We start from the raw sequence: 15,906 nt of genomic DNA, 5'->3' as shown, positions 1-15,906 counted from the left end.
AATCAACCTTCCTAACTTCAGACAATACTACAAAGCTTCATTCATCAAGATAGTAGGGCACTGGCACAAACAGAAATATAGACCAATGGAACAAGATAGAAAGCCCAAAGATAAACCCATGCACCTATAGACAATATCTTTGACAAAAGAGGCAAGAATATATAATGGAGAAAGGACAGCCTCTTCAATAAGTGGTTCTGGGAAAACTGGACAGCTGGATGTAAAAGAAATTAGAATGCTTCCTAACACCATCTACAAAAATAAACTCAAATGGATTAAAGGACTTAAATATAAAAACAGAACATATAAAACTCTTAGAGCAAAACATAAGCAGAACACTCTGACATAAATCACAGCATTTTCTTTGACCTACCTCTTAGAGTAAGGGAAATAAAATTAAACAAATAGGACCTAGTTAAACTTAGAGGATTTTGCTCAGCAAAGTAAACTATAAACAAAGTGAAAATATAACCCACAGAATGGGAGAAAATAATTGCAAACAAAGCAACTGAAAAAGGATTAATTTCCAAAATATATAACCAGTTCATGCAGTTGAATATCAGAAAAACAAACAACCCAATCAAAAAATGAGCAGAAGACCTAAACAGACATTTTTCCAAAGAAGACATACAGATGGCTAGTAAACACACGAAAAGGTGCTTAATATCACTCATTATTAGAAAAATGCAAATCAAAACTACCATGAGTCAGATCAGATCAGATCAGATCAGATCAGTCGCTCAGTCGTGTCTGACTCTTTGCAACCCCATGAATCGGAGCACGCCAGGCCTCCCTGTCCATCACCAACTCCCTGAGTTCACTGAGACTCACGTCCATCGAGTCAGTGATGCTATCCAGCCATCTCATCCTCTGTCGTCCCCTTCTCCTCCTGTTCCCAATCCCTCTCAGCATCAGAGTCTTTTCCAATGAGTCAACTCTTCACATGAGGTAGCCAAAGTACTGGAGTTTCAGCTTTAGCATCATTCCTTCCAAAGAAATCAGGGCTGATCTCCTTCAGAATGGACTGGTTGGATCTTCTTGCAGTCCAAGGGACTCTCAAGAGTCTTCTCCAACACCACAGTTCAAAAGCATCAATTCTTCGGCGCTCAGCCTTCTTCACAGTCCAACTCTCACATCCATACATGACCACTGGAAAAACCATATCCTTGACTAGACGGACCTTTGTTGGCAAAGTAATGTCTCTGCTTTTGAATATGCTATCTAGGTTAGTCATAACTTTTCTTCCAAGGAGTAAGCGTCTTTTAATTTCATGGCTGAACTCACCATCTGCAGTGATTTTGGTGCCCCAAAAAACAAAGTCTGACACCATTTCCACTGTTTCTCCATCTATTTCCCATGAAGTGATGGGACCAGATGCCATGATCTTCATTTTCTGAATGTTGAGCTTTAAGCCAACTTCTTCACTCTCCACTTTAACCTTCATCAAGAGGCTTTTGAGTTCCTCTTCACTTTCTGCCATAAGGGTGGTGTCATCTGCATATCTGAGGTTATTGATATTTCCCCGGGCAATCTTGATTCCAGCTTGTGTTTCTTCTAGTCCAGCGTTTCTCATGATGTACTCTGCATATAAGTTAAATAAGCAGGGTGACAATATACAGCCTTGACGTACTCCTTTTCCTATTTGGAACCAGTCTGTTGTTCCATGTCCAGTTCTAACTATTGCTTCCTGACCTGCATACAGATTTCTCAAGAGGCAGGTCAGGTGGTCTGGTATTCCCATCTCTTTCAGAATTTTCCAGTTTATTGTGATCCACACAGTCAAAGGCTTTGGCATAGTCAATAATGCAGAAATAGATGCTTTTCTGGAACTCTCTTGCTTTTTTCCATGATCCAGCGGATGTTGGCAATTTAATCTCTGGTTCGTCTGCCTTTTCTAAAACCAGCTTGAACATAAGGAAGTTCACGGTTCACATATTGCTGAAGCCTGGCTTGGAGAATTTTGAGCATTACTTTACTAGCGTGTGAGATGAGTGCAATTGTGCGGTAGTTTGAGCATTCTTTGGCATTGCCTTTCTTTGGGATTGGAATGAAAACTGATCTTTTCCAGTCTTGTGGCCACTGCTGAGTTTTCCAAATGTGCTGGCATATTGAGTGCAGCACTTTCACAGCATCATCTTTCAGGATTTGGAATAGCTCAACTGGAATTCCGTCACCTCCACTAGCTTTGTTCGTAGTGACGCTTTCTAAGGCCCACTTGACTTCACATTCCAGAATGTCTGGCTCTAGGTCAGTGATCACACCATCGTGATTATCTGGATCGTGAAGATCTTTTTTGTACAGTTCTTCTGTGTATTCTTGCCATCTCTCCTTAATATCTTCTGCTTCTGTTAGGTCCATACCGTTTCTGTCCTTTATTGAGCCCATCTTTGCATGAAATGTTCCCTTGGTATCTCTGATTTTCTTGAAGAGATCTCTAGTCTTTCCCATTCTGTTGTTTTCCTCTATTTCTTTGCATTGATCACTGAAGAAGGCTTTCTTATCTCTTCTTGCTATTCTTTGGAACTCTGCATTCAGATGTTTATATCTTTCCTTTTCTCCTTTGCTTTTCGCTTCTCTTTTTTTTCACAGCTATTTGTAAGGCCTCCCCAGACAGCCATTTTGCTTTTTTGCATTTCTTTTCCATGGCAGCTGCGGCCAGCGCGCTAAGCGCGGCCGAGAGGAGCCACCCCACGTCCGAGGTCAGGGACAGTGGCCGAGAGTACCAGACTGCGACGGTGCAGGAACAGCCGAGAGGAGTTACCCCACATCCGAGGTCAGGGGGGGGCGGCCGAGAGGAGATACCCAGCATCCGAGTTCAGGGGCAGCGGCCGGGAGGAGCTACCCCACCCCCCTAAGCCTGAGGCCAAGGGTGGTGGGGCGGGGGGGGGGGTGGGGGGCGGTAGGGGGTGGGGTTGAGGACCTACCCCATGCCCCCACGCCCAAGGCCAGGGGCGGTGGCCGGGAGGAGCAACCCTACGTCCAAGGAGCCGTGGCTGCACAGGCGCAGGAAGGCCTAGAGGAGCTATCCCACGTTGAAGGTCAGGAAGGGCGGTGGTGAGGAGATACCCCTCGTCCAAGGTAAGGAGCAATGGCTGCACTTTGCTGGAGCAGCCGTGAAGAGATACCCCAAGCCCAAGGTAAGAGAAACCCAGGTAAGACAGTAGGTGTTGCAAGAGGGCATCAGAGGGCCAACACACTGAAACCATACTCACAGAAAACTAGTCAATCTAATCACACTAGGACCACAGCCTTGTCTAACTAGATGAAACTAAGCCATGCCCGTGGGGCAACCCAAGATGGGCAGGTCATGGTGGAGAGATCTGACAGAACGTGGTCCACTGGAGAAGGGAATGGCAAACCACTTCAGTATTCTTGCCTTGAGAACCCCATGAACAGTATGAAAAGGCAAAATGATAGGATACTGAAAGAGAAACTCCCCCAGGTCGGTAGGTGCCCAATATGCTACTGGAGATCAGTGGAGAAATAACTCCAGAAAGAATGAAGGGATGGAGCCAAAGCAAAAACAATACCCAGCTGTGGATATGACTGCTGATAGAAGCAAGGTCCGATGCTGTAAAGAGCAATATTGCGTAGGAACCTGGAATGTCAGGTCCATGAATCAAGGCAAATTGGAAGTGGTCAAACAAGAGATGGCAAGAGTGAATGTTGACATTCTAGGAATCAGCGAACTGAAATGGACTGGAATGGGTGAATTTAACTCAGATGACCATTATATCTACTACTGCGGGCAGGAATCCCTCAGAAGAAATGGAGTAGCCATCATGGTCAACAAAAAAGTCTGAAATACAGTACTTGGATGCAATCTCAAAAATGACAGAATGATCTCTGTTTGTTTCCAAGGCAAACCATTCAATATCACAGTAATCCGAGTCTATGCCCCCACCAGTAACCCTAAAGAAGCTGAAGTTGAACAGTTCTATATAGACCTACAAGACCTTTTAGAACTAACACCCAAAAAAGATGTCCTTTTCATTATAGGGGACTGGAATGCAAAAGTAGGAAGTCAAGGAACACCTGGAGTAACAGGCAAATTTGGCCTTGGAATACGGAATGAAGCAGGGCAAAGACTAGTAGAGTTTTGCCAAGAAAATGCACTGGTCATAATAAACACCCTCTTCCAACAACGCAAGAGAAGACTCTATACATGGACATCATCAGATGGTCAACACCGAAATCAGATTGATTATATTCTTTGCAGCCAACGATGGAGAAGCTCTATACAGTCAGTAAAAACAAGACCAGGAGCTGACTGTGGCTCAGACCATGAACTCCTTATTGCCAAATTCAGACTTAAATTGAAGAAAGTAGGGAAAACCACTAGACCATTCAGGTATGACCTAAATCAAATCCCTTATGATTATACAGTGAAAGTGAGAAATAGATTTAAGGGCCTAGATCTGATAGGTAGAGTGCCTGATGAACTATGGAATGAGTCAGATGGTCATCATCAAAACAATCTACAAACAACAAATGCTGGAGAGGATGTGGAGAAAAGGGAACCCTCTCTTAGACTGTTGATGGGAATGTAAATTATATAGCCATTGTGGAGAACAGCATGGAGATTCCTTAAAAATGTAGGAATAAAACTACCATATCACCTAGCAATTCCATTACTGGGCATATACCCTGAGATGATCATAACTCAAAAAACACATGTACCCCAACGTTCACTGCAGCACTATTTTACAATAGCCAGCACACGGAATCAAGCTAGATAGCCATTAATAGATGAATGGATAAAGAAGTCCTGGTACATATATACGATAGAATATTACTCAGCCATAAAAAGGAACAAATTAGAGTGAGTTATAGTGAGGTTAATGAACCCAGAGCCTGTTAATCAGAATGAAGTCAGAAAGAGAAAAACAAATATCATATGTTAACACATACATATAGAATCTAGAACAATAGTACTGATGAACCTATCAGCAGAGAAGGAATGGTGAAAAGACATAGAGAAGGGAGTTGTGAACACCATGGGGGATGGTGAGGGTGGAATGAATTGAGAAAGTAGCAGACATGTACACACTACCAAGTGTAAAATAGGTAGTATGTGGGAAGCTGCTGTATAATACAGGGAGCCCAGCCTGGCACTCTTGTGATGACCAAGAGGGGTGGGATGAGTGGGTAGTAGGGAAGCTCAAGAGGGAGGGTGTGTGTATATATATAAATTTATTAATGTTAATATATATATATAATTATGACTGATTCACATTATTGTAAGGCAGAAATCAACACAACATTTTAAAGCAATTATCCTCCAGTAATTTTTTTTTTTTATTGACACCTAGAAGAATCACTGAACTCCGATTTCCCTGACTGCTGCTGCTGCTAAGCCGCTTCAGTTGTGTCCAACTCTTTGTGACCCCCAAGGACTGTAGCCTGCCTGGCTCTTCTGTTCACAGGATTCTCCAGGCAAGAATACTGCAGTAGGTTGCTGTGCCCTCTTCCAAGGGACCTTCCTGACCCAGGGATCAAACCCATGTCTCCTGTGGCTCCTGCATTGCAGGAGGATTCTTTATCACTGAGCCACCAGGGAAGCCCAAAGACCTGACAGACATTCCCAAGATTTTTTTTGCAGGACACAGATCCCCACCGGATGAAAACTGCTGACTGCAAGCATGTAGACCCCACACTGGTTGAAACCAGAAGGTTGATGATGCTTGAAATTTAACCTTGATGCCAACCAATTCAAAATCAAACACAAGCTGATCAGGTACCTTGCAGCACTCTCCCTCACACTGTCTTTTAAATCTGTTCCTCAGAACTTTTTGTGGAGTTATTGGTCAGTCTTTTCTGCCTTCTCCCTTGTGGACAAAATATCACACAAATAAAAAACTTCGCTTGCTTAAGAGCCTTGTGGTAGGAATATTCATTTCTATAGTATTGCTGCCCAAGAATGTGGAGAGGGCCTGATAACAGGCAAATGCAAATGAATAAAGTTGGACTCTAACCTCAAAATATATACAAAATTATTTTAAAATGGATCAAACACCCAAAAGTAAGAGCTAAAACAATAAAATTTTAGAAGGAAACATAGGAAATCTTCATAACTTGGATTCAGCAATGCATTCTCAGATATGATACCAAAAGAAAACACATTAATTGAGCTTCAGTTCAGTTCGGTTCAGTCACTCAGTCGTGTCTGACTGTTTGCGACCCTATGAATCGCAGCATGCCAGGCCTCCCTGTCCATCACCAACTCCCGGAGTTCACTGAGACTCACGTCCATCGAGTCAGTGATGCTATCCAGCCATCTCATCCTCTGTCGTCCCTTTCTCCTCCTGCCCCCAATCCCTCCCAGCATCAGAGTCTTTTCCAATGAGTCAACTCTTTGCATGAGGTGGCCAAAGTATTGGAGTTTCAGCTTCAGCATCATTCCCTCCAAAGAAATCCCAGGGCTGATCTCCTTCAGAATGGACTGGTTGGATCTCCTTGCAGTCCAAGGGACTCTCAAGAGTCTTCTCCAACACCACAGTTCAAAAGCATCAATTCTTCTGTGCGCAGCTTTCTTCACAGTCCAAATTTCACATCCATACACGACTACTGGTAAAAGCATAGCCTTGACTAGACGGACCTTTTTTGGCAAAGTAATGTCTCTGCTTTTCAATATGCTATCTAGGTTGGTCATAACTTTCCTTCCAAGGAGTAAGCGTCTTTTAATTTCATGGCTGCAGTCACCATCTGCAGTGATTTTGGAGACCCAAAAAATAAAGTCTGACACTATTTCCCCATCTATTTCCCACGAGGTGATGAGAGCAGATGCCATGATCTTCGTTTTCTGAATGTTGAGCTTTAAGCCTATTTTTTCACTCTCCTCTTTCACTTTCATCAAGAGGCTCTTTAGTTCCTCTTCACTTTCTGCCATAAGGGTGGTGTCATCTGCATATCTGAGGTTATTGATATTTCTCCCAGCAATCTTGATTCCAGCTTGTGTTTCTTCCAGCCCAGCGTTTCTCATGATGTACTCTGCATATAAGTTAAATAAGCAGGGTGACAATATACAGCCTTGACATACTCCTTTTCCTATTTGAAACCAGGCTGTTGTTCCATGTCCAGTTCTAACTGTTGCTTCCTGACCTGCATATTGGTTTCTCAAGACAATGCCAAAGAATGCTCAAACTACTGCACAATTGCACTCATCTACTTTACACGCTAGTAAAGCAATGCTCAAAATTCTCCAAGCCAGGCTTCAGCAATACATGAACTATGAACTTCCAGATGTTCAAGCTGGTTTTTAGAAAAGGCAGAGGAACCAGAGATCAAATTGCCAACATCCGCTGGATCATCAAAAAAGCAAGAGAGTTCCAGAAAAACATCTATTTCTGCTTTATTGACTATACCAAAGCCTTTGACTGTGTGGATCACAATAAACTGGAAAAATTGAGCTTCACCGAGTCAAAAACTTTTGAGCACCGAAGGACAAGAATGTGAAAAGACAAGTCATAGAATGGAATGTTTTCAAACCATATATCTGATAAGGATTTCATATTATGAACAAAAAAGAACTCTTACAATTCAACAACAAAATGACAGACTAGTAAAATAACGTGCAAAAGGAGCCATAGACATTTCTCCAAAAGAAATTATACAAATGGCCAACAAGTACATGAAAGGATGTTCAATATAGTCACTGTGAAGTGAAGTCACTTAGTTGTGTCCAACTCTTTGCGACCCCATGGACTGTAGCCTACCAGGCTCTTCCCTCCATGGCGTTCTCCAGGCAAGAGTACTGGAGTGGGTTGCCATAGTCACTAAGGAAATTTAAATCAAAACCACAATGCGTAAACACCCACTAAGAGCTATAACTTAAAATATTTTAATTTTTAAACAGAAAATAAATATTGGCAAGAATGTAGAAAACTGGAGCCCTCACACACTGCTGGTGGGAATGTAAAGTAGTATAGCAGCTGGGGAAATGTTTGGCCATTCCTCAAAAAGTTAAACATATAATTACCATATGACCTTGCAAGTTTACTCCTAAGTTTCTAGGAATAGAAATCATACACCAACGTAAAAATATGTTCACTAAAGTTCATGGTAGCATTATTCATAATACTCAAGTTGAAACAACCTGAAAGTCTCTGAGAATGGATAAACAGAATGTGGTATTATCCAAAATGTAGTTACATGACACAAAACTCATGAACCTTGAAAATATGTCAAGTGGAAGAAGCCAAACACAAAATACCACATATTATATGATTCTATATTTATATACTTGTGAAGGAAGAAACTTTCACAAACTGAGTTACGAAGAAGTCATTCTCGCTTATACATGATTTAACTTGAATTTTACACTAGCTAAAACAGCCTGTTTGTAGCCTATCAAACATAACCTTGGCATCTGCTTTAATCACTAAAGAAAAAGGTACATTGATCTAAAGTTAAAAAGTCCATGTTAAAAATATAGATTAAATGCCTCCTTTCCTGAGATGTCAGTGCTGATACTTCTTGGATGATAAGACTCCTTTTCTCTGGTGCCAAGGCCATACTGACACATTGTATACATTTCTATCTATTTCTGTTTGTTTGTTTTTGTGAAACCTTAAAGGAATGTATTCCTACTTGTTTGGTGTTCTTTCTGTTAGGCAGGAAGTTAGCCAAGAGAAAGGAAAGGTGGCTCCCTTCAGCTAAACATCCAGTGGTCACCTAATCCCACCAAGCAATTTACCACCCCCACCAAATATGCCCCCATCAATACTCCAAAATAGTCAAGGGACCAGAAAAACCACCCACCAGCCAACTAGTGGGACTTTCCCTACTCTGGCACACACACACACACACACACACACACCTCACACCATCATGTACTGAAGTAATCTTTTGGTGTCCATTGGACTCATTAACTACTTACAAATATTTCATGAATATACACATCTAATTATAACAGACTGAATTATGAAAAGGACATGTGCAGCTGTCAATCAAGTCTGTCAATCAATAATCCCCTGGATTATGCAAATGACCTTGCCTTAATATCTCTGTTCCCCACCCTTCCAGGGCCATTGCCTCCCTTTGCATGGCCCACCTCTCTCAAGGTATTCTCTCTGTTCTTCGTGTGTGCTCAGTCGCTCAGTGGCTTCCCACCGCTTACCGACCTGTTCTTTCTTTCCTTATTGTTAAGAAACTTGCGTGCAACAGGTAAGACCTTAGATTCTTCTTTGCATCCTTACCAAGAATGAGGGCCACAGGAGGAGAGGCCTCCAGACACTCCTCCGCTAACATTTGCTCTGATGAGATATAAAACTATGCAGAAAACCACCATGGCTTCCCTGGAGCAGTTCCTCAGTTATCTGAAAGCCACTCTCCCAGGCTGCAGTCCTCAGGTTGATTCAATTGAAACTGTTTTCTTTTCCTAGTCTCAACTGGCTTATTGATTATTTCCACTGACATAAGAAATGTCCAGAACTGGCAAATGCATACAAACAGAAAGTCAATTTGTGGTACCAGAGGGTGGAAATGGGGAGCCTGAGGAAGGACTGTTCCTGAGTACAGGGTTTATTTTAGGGAAGATTAAAATGTTCCACAATTAGTGCTGACAGTTTCACAACATAATGAATGTAATTAAAGTTACTGAATTCCAATAATTTAAAATACCGAAACTGGTGACTTTTATCTTGGTTTTCTTAAAAAACAAAAATCCTATAGGATGAATAAAATGATATCCCTACATTATAGCTGAGATTTAGGGATCGAGTCACTTGCCTGAAGTCAAATTAAAATCAAAGCTGACTGAACCTCCCAAAACTTTCCTTCTAATCACTAAGTTACAACCAAAATTAAAAATTAGGAAAATGTCCTAGTTGGGTTTTTGTCATTTGTGGCGTTTTTTGAGGAGGGGGGCGGAGCGGGGGCGTGGCTCAGCGGGAGAGCGCTCTTGGGCTGGAAGGCCTAGAGGGGTAAGCAGAGTACAGGGAGTAAGAGGGTTTAGGGAAGAGAAGAAAGGGCGAGGAGGTCCGAACGCTCACCGCTGAGGCCTCGGCAACTGCCTCCGCCTCGACGCAGAGGGGCGCTAATCAACCGAGCACCGCGCTTCCCTCCAACGCTTTCCCCAACCGCCCCGCCAGCGGCCCGCGGACAGGTTTACAGCCGCCGCCGCGCGCAGACCTCGCAAAGGCGCGGTCCGACCCCTGTATCAGGCAGGCAGGAAGACCCAGTAAGCGCCGCCTTGGCCCCTTCCCCGCCCACGGGCCCTGGAGCCCCAGTCCCCAGCTTGTCCATTCCTGGCAACCTGCATGCTCCAGGGCCGCCCAATCCACCTTTCTCAGGCTTCCCAAATATTTCACCACTTGCTCCTCCTGGCCAACCGCACAGTACCCCACTTCCCCGAAGAGACTAGGAGTGAGACATTAACCTTGGCTATGATATTTAAGGGGAAACCAACTCAATAATCAAGATAAATACTTTCATGTGACATTTAAAATTTTTTTCAAAATAAAAACCTAAAAGTACTGTGAGGTACTATGCTGCTGCTGCTGCTAAGTCGCTTCAGTCGTGTCCGAATCTGTGCGACCCCATAGGCGGCAGCCCACTAGGCTCCTCTGTCCCTGGGATTCTCCAGGCAAGAACACTGGAGTGGGTTGCCGTTTCCTTCTCCAATGCATGAAAGTGAAAAGTGAAAGGGAAGTCACTCAGTCGTGCCCGACTCTTAGCGACCCCATGGACTGCAGCCTACCAGGCTCCTCCATCCATGGGATTTTCCAGGCAAGAGTACTGGAGTGGGGTGCCATTGCCTTCTCCAATGAGGTACTATAGGAGAGATAAAACAAAAGGAAGAGTTAGACTATCTTTATTTTAAAATCTGTTATTTTTATTACGGAATTTTTTGGTTTTTTTTTCAATATTGCATTAAATTGTTATTGTTGTTGTTCTTAATCTTCAGTACTGAGTATTTTGAGTTCTGAGTATATCCCTAAATTTTGCACTGGGAAGTGAGTACTTCAGTCACTGTGCATAACTTAGGCTACTGACAGCCCTCCCCTACTGTCAGCTTCAGTGTGGTAGTGGCAGAAAGGCTAGGAAAGCGCAAGTAGCCACCTTCTCCTCAGAGTCTGTCGGAGGCTAGCAAGAAACTTCCAGAACTGCAAAGCCTCTAGATGTGTCCCAGCACAAGGTCTCAGTGGAGGGCAGGGACAGGAGAGTTAACCAGCATTCTGGCTACTGGCCACTACCAAACTAATAAGTTTATTAATATTCTTTCTAGTAAGTCATTCCTACTAACAGTGTTTTCATTATTTTAATGATATAAACTAAAAAGCATGAAGAATACTTACATAATAAACACCTGACAGCTAAGTGAAGATGAAAGTCACTCTATCATATCCGACTCTTTGGGACCCCATGGACTGCTTCCCAGGCTTCTCTGTCCATGGAATTCTCCAGGCCAGAATACTGGAGTGGGTAGCCTATCCCCTCTGGAGGGGATCTTCCCGACCCAGGAATTGAACCGGGGTCTCCTGCTGCAGTCCATTGGGTCACTAAGAGTCAGACATGACTGAGCAACTTCACTTTCACTTTTCCTTTCATGCACTGGAGAAGGAAATGGCAACCTACTCCAGTGTTCTGGCCTGGAGAATCCCAGGAACAGGGGAGCCTGGTGGGCTGCCGCCTATGGGGTCGCACAGAGTCGGACACGACTGAAGCGACTTAGCAGCACCAGCAGCTCCTGCATTGCAGGCAGATTCTTTACCAGCTAAGCTGCCAGGGAAGCCTGCCTGCCAGCTAAACGTTTTATAAAATGAGTTCTTTTATGCCTCACCACAACTCTGGGAGATTGGTGCTCATATTACTATCTGATTTTACAGTGCAAGTAACAGGATCAGAGTGATTAAGTCTTGTTTAAGGTTATCCAGCATGTACAGTGGCAGAACTAGAATTCAAATCCAAACTGGCTAACCCCACCCAGAACCCTTACATAGGAATCACAAAATGCATAATCCTTTACCAGCAAGTGATTTGGTTGGGATTTCAGCTAAAAATCCTTAAAACTCCAATTAAAAAACACTTAGAAACAAATTGAGATGTTAGAATATCCATTCATACAATGTATCAGATCTATGAGGAAAGAAACAATATGATTTCCATGGAAACTCCTTGTAAACTAATCCTAGAAACCTATTTTACTATTATACAAAAGTATTGGAGAAGGAAATGGCAACCCACTCCAGTGTTCTTGCCTTGGAGAATCCCAGGGATGGGGGAGCCTGGTAGGCTGCCGTCTATGGGGTTGCACAGAGTCGGACACGACTGAAGCGACTTAGCAGCAGTAGCAGCACCATGCTAACTCCATAGCTCAGCCAAGTGGTGTGACACCAGCAATCCCCTCTCCCTCTGCAGCATTTGGGCCAGTGTTCATTGTGCACTGATTGATCTGCTGCCAGTCCATGCTGCAAAACCAGCATCTAACCTATATTCCAAATCATTGCTCTACAGTTGGCCACCAGACCTGTGCTGGTCCCCTGGAATTCCAATCAGCTTCCTCAGAAACACTGCTGCTACCACCAGGATGGGGAGGAGAAAGAAGGGTGCCCTCCCCTTTTATGATGACTTCTTTCCAGACTCTTGAGTTAAAACCAGACCATAATGTTTGGCAGCTGAAACTAAGACCTGGGTGATATTACCCAAAGCCACATAAGGAAGATGATTTGAGGTAATTCAGAGACCTTTTGAATAATCTTTTGATTATTGTCTCCAATACTTTGGCCATCTCATGCGAAGAGTTGACTCATTGGAAAAGACCCTGATGCTGGGAGGGATTGGGGGCAGGAGGAGAAGGGGACGACAGAGGATGAGATGGCTGGATGGCATCACTGACTCGATGCACATGAGTTTGGGTGAACTCCGGGAGTTGGTGATGGACAGAGAGGCCTGGCGTGCGATTCATGCGGTTGCAAAGAGCTGGATATGACCAAGTGACTGAACTGAACTGAACTGATTGTCTTTTGAATAATCATGCATTTGTGCTTAGTCGCTCAGTCATGTCCAACTCTTTGCCGGGCTCCTCTGTCCTTGGGGATTCTCCAGGCAAGAATGCTCATTGCCATGCCCTCCTCCAGAGGATCTCCCCAACCCAGAAATCAAACCCAGGTCTCCTTCATTACAGGCAGATTCTTTACCAGCTGAGCCACCAGGGAAGCCCAACCATGCTTTTATTTTTAGCATCAGTAGAAACAAAATTAGCCTGCTATTGTAGTTTAATATACTTTTCAATAATTTTGAATTTGCATCAAAAATTTTTTAAATTATGCATTCATTTTGATGCAAATTCAAAATTATTGAAATAGTATATTAAACTACAATAGTAGGCTAATTTTGTTTTTAGTGATGCTAAAAAGAGTAGTAAAAGTCTTAACACAATATATTTAAAGTAAATAATAAAAGAGCTCTCAGAAGCTATTAGAGCATCCACAGAACCTGGCAGTTGGACTCCTAGCATATGTGATCACCTAAGAACTCTATTCTATCTGCCCAGGTTGTACAAACACTGATCCTAACAAGATACTGCATATGGCACCCCACTCCAGCACTCTTGCCTGGAAAATCCCATGGATGGAGGAGCCTGATAGGCTACAGTCCATAGGGCCGCTAAGAGTCGGACATGACTGAGCGACTTCACTTTCACTTTTCACTTTCATGCATTGGAGAAGGAAATGGCAACCTACTCCAGTGTTCTTGCCTGGAGAATCCCAGGGACAGCAGAGCCTGGTGGGCTGCCTGGGGTCGCACAGAGTTGGACACAACTGACTCAACTTAGCAGCAGCAGCAGCAGCAGTTTTGAAAAGGCTCTGGATTCTTGGGACCAGTTAGTTGCCTGAGACTCCAGTCCCAACAGAACTGATTCAGTCACAACCAATTTTCCCAGTGCTACTTTACTGAGGACCTGGGTGATGTTACACAAAGCTGTATAAGGAACATGATTTGAGGTAATTTACAGACTAGTCCCATTCCTACAAGATTTGCTAAGAACAAATACAAAAGCTTTCAACTTGACCAGGGCTCAACTTTTATTCTTTTTTTAAGATTTATTTTTTTAAATGTGGACTGTTTTTAAAGTCTTTATTGAATTTGTTACAATATCGCTCCTGTTTTCTGTTTTGGTTTTTTGGCCATGAGGCATGTGGGATCTTAGTTCCCTGACCAGGGATTGAACTGGCACCCCCTGCATTGAAGGGTGAAGTCTTACCCTTTGAACCACAAGGGAAGTGCCATTGCTCAACTTTTAAATTCACAATGGCGAAGGGAAAAAAAAAAGGCATCTGGCTTTCCTACTTCATTTCTCTTTTAGTTGGTATTCAGTTTTGCTTTTTCTCCCTCAGAATAATGAGCCAAACTGCTGTTTTCTTTATACCTCTGTCGTTTTCTAAAGCCAGTAAATGTTATACCATCATAATTATAACAACACAAATAATGAGTCATAAACACTTCTGTAATCCTAGAAGCCCTGAGCATGCACTTCTAGAGATGGTGAACTGAAGAAACTGAACTGTGTAATTAAAATAAACTTTTCCCGACCACAACCTCATCTTTTTTTTTTTAATGATAATAGAGGTTTTCATGTATTATGTGGCTACTCTGTACCAAGCACTGTGCTAAGTACATTACATGTGTGTGTGCGTGCACTCAGTGGCGCTTGACTCTTTGTGACCCTATGAACTGCAGCCTGCCAGGCTCCTCTGTCCATGGGATTTTCCAGGTGAGACTACTGGAATAGTTTACCATTTCCTTCTCCAAGGGATCTTACCCACTCAGGGATAGAACCCATGTCTCTTGTGTCTCCTGTGTTAGCAGGCAGACTCTTTATCACTGTGCAACCTGAGAAGCCCTAAATATATTACATATGATTTATTATTTCATTGATACAATTTTATGGAATGGGGACTTCTCCAGTGGCTCAGCAGTAAAGAATCTGTCCGCAATGCAGGAGACGAGGGTTCAATCCCTGGGTCGGGAAGATCCCCTGAAGAAGGAAATGACAATTCACTCTTGCCTGGAAAATCTCATGGACAGAGGTCTACAGTCCTTGCTGTTGTGGTTTAGTCATTCAGTCACATCCAGCTCTTTTGCAACCCCATGGACTATGTAACCCACCAGGCTCTTCCATCTATGGGGTTTTTCAGGCAATAATACTGGAGTGGGTCGCCATTTCCTTCTCCAGGGGATCTTCCCAACCAATGGAGTCGCTAAAGAATTGGACATGACTGAGCAACTAAACAATGACAAGTCTGTGCCAAGCATTGTGCCCGGCACATTTTATATGATTTATTACTTCACTGATACATATTTTGACACTTACTACACTGTCTTGCATTATGATGCGGCCATTTCCTAAGAAATGCCCTAGGTAGCTCCCAATGAAAATATCAAGGGAGCACAACTTATGCACTGGAGTCTCCTTACCTGTATCCCAAGCTACACTCCTGCTCATTTGTTTCATCCTCTGTATTGGCATAAGACCCATCTTTCTAAATATTTAATCTCTTTAACCATGTAATTCCCTTCCAAAGAATCACCCTCCTTAGCCTCTTGACTTCAAGAAGCATCCCAGTCTTATGCCTGGTGCTCCTAGATGGAACTAGTTCCTGGTTCCAGTCTTACAAGATACTGTTCTCAAGGAGACAACATTCCTTCCACTCCTGGGTTTCACCTGGCTCCAAATGCCCTCTTCCACCCTCTCTGCCAATGTAGCCTAATGGTTAGGAGTAGAGTTTTGGAGTCTCACTTCAAGGGCAGATCCCAACTCCTCTGCTGATATGACATCTGATGCATTAAGCAATTTGTAAATAAGGTCATTATGTCTTGTCCTGGGAACTTTCCCCTTTTCTAAAGGTGACTTAATTAGTTGAATTAGTTAACCCCAAGAGAAAACTGTGCAACAGGCAGGCA

General features: G+C 43.2%; 1 protein-coding gene across 3 annotated transcripts in view; it reads right to left on the bottom strand.

Annotated features, from left to right (window-relative positions):
* Positions 1-10,283, bottom strand: part of ABCA14 (ATP binding cassette subfamily A member 14) — a 270,053-nt gene extending 259,770 nt beyond the window's left edge. For 2 of the 3 annotated variants that reach the window (XM_024985457.2, XM_059881559.1), the window contains exon 1: positions 9,993-10,283. The gene's annotated coding sequence lies outside the window, so the exon portion shown is untranslated. Of the gene's footprint in view, positions 1-9,197; positions 9,495-9,992 lie in introns of those variants that run through there. The other variant, XM_059881558.1, reaches the window with a different exon arrangement.
* Between the last annotated feature and the right edge of the window lie 5,623 nt (positions 10,284-15,906).

The sequence above is a fragment of the Bos taurus genome, chromosome 25, assembly GCF_002263795.3.
Source record: "Bos taurus isolate L1 Dominette 01449 registration number 42190680 breed Hereford chromosome 25, ARS-UCD2.0, whole genome shotgun sequence".
In the NCBI taxonomy this organism is placed as follows: Eukaryota; Metazoa; Chordata; class Mammalia; order Artiodactyla; family Bovidae; genus Bos; species Bos taurus.
The sequence above is the reverse complement of the archived record's forward strand: the minus strand, read 5'-3'. Positions and strand labels throughout refer to the sequence as shown.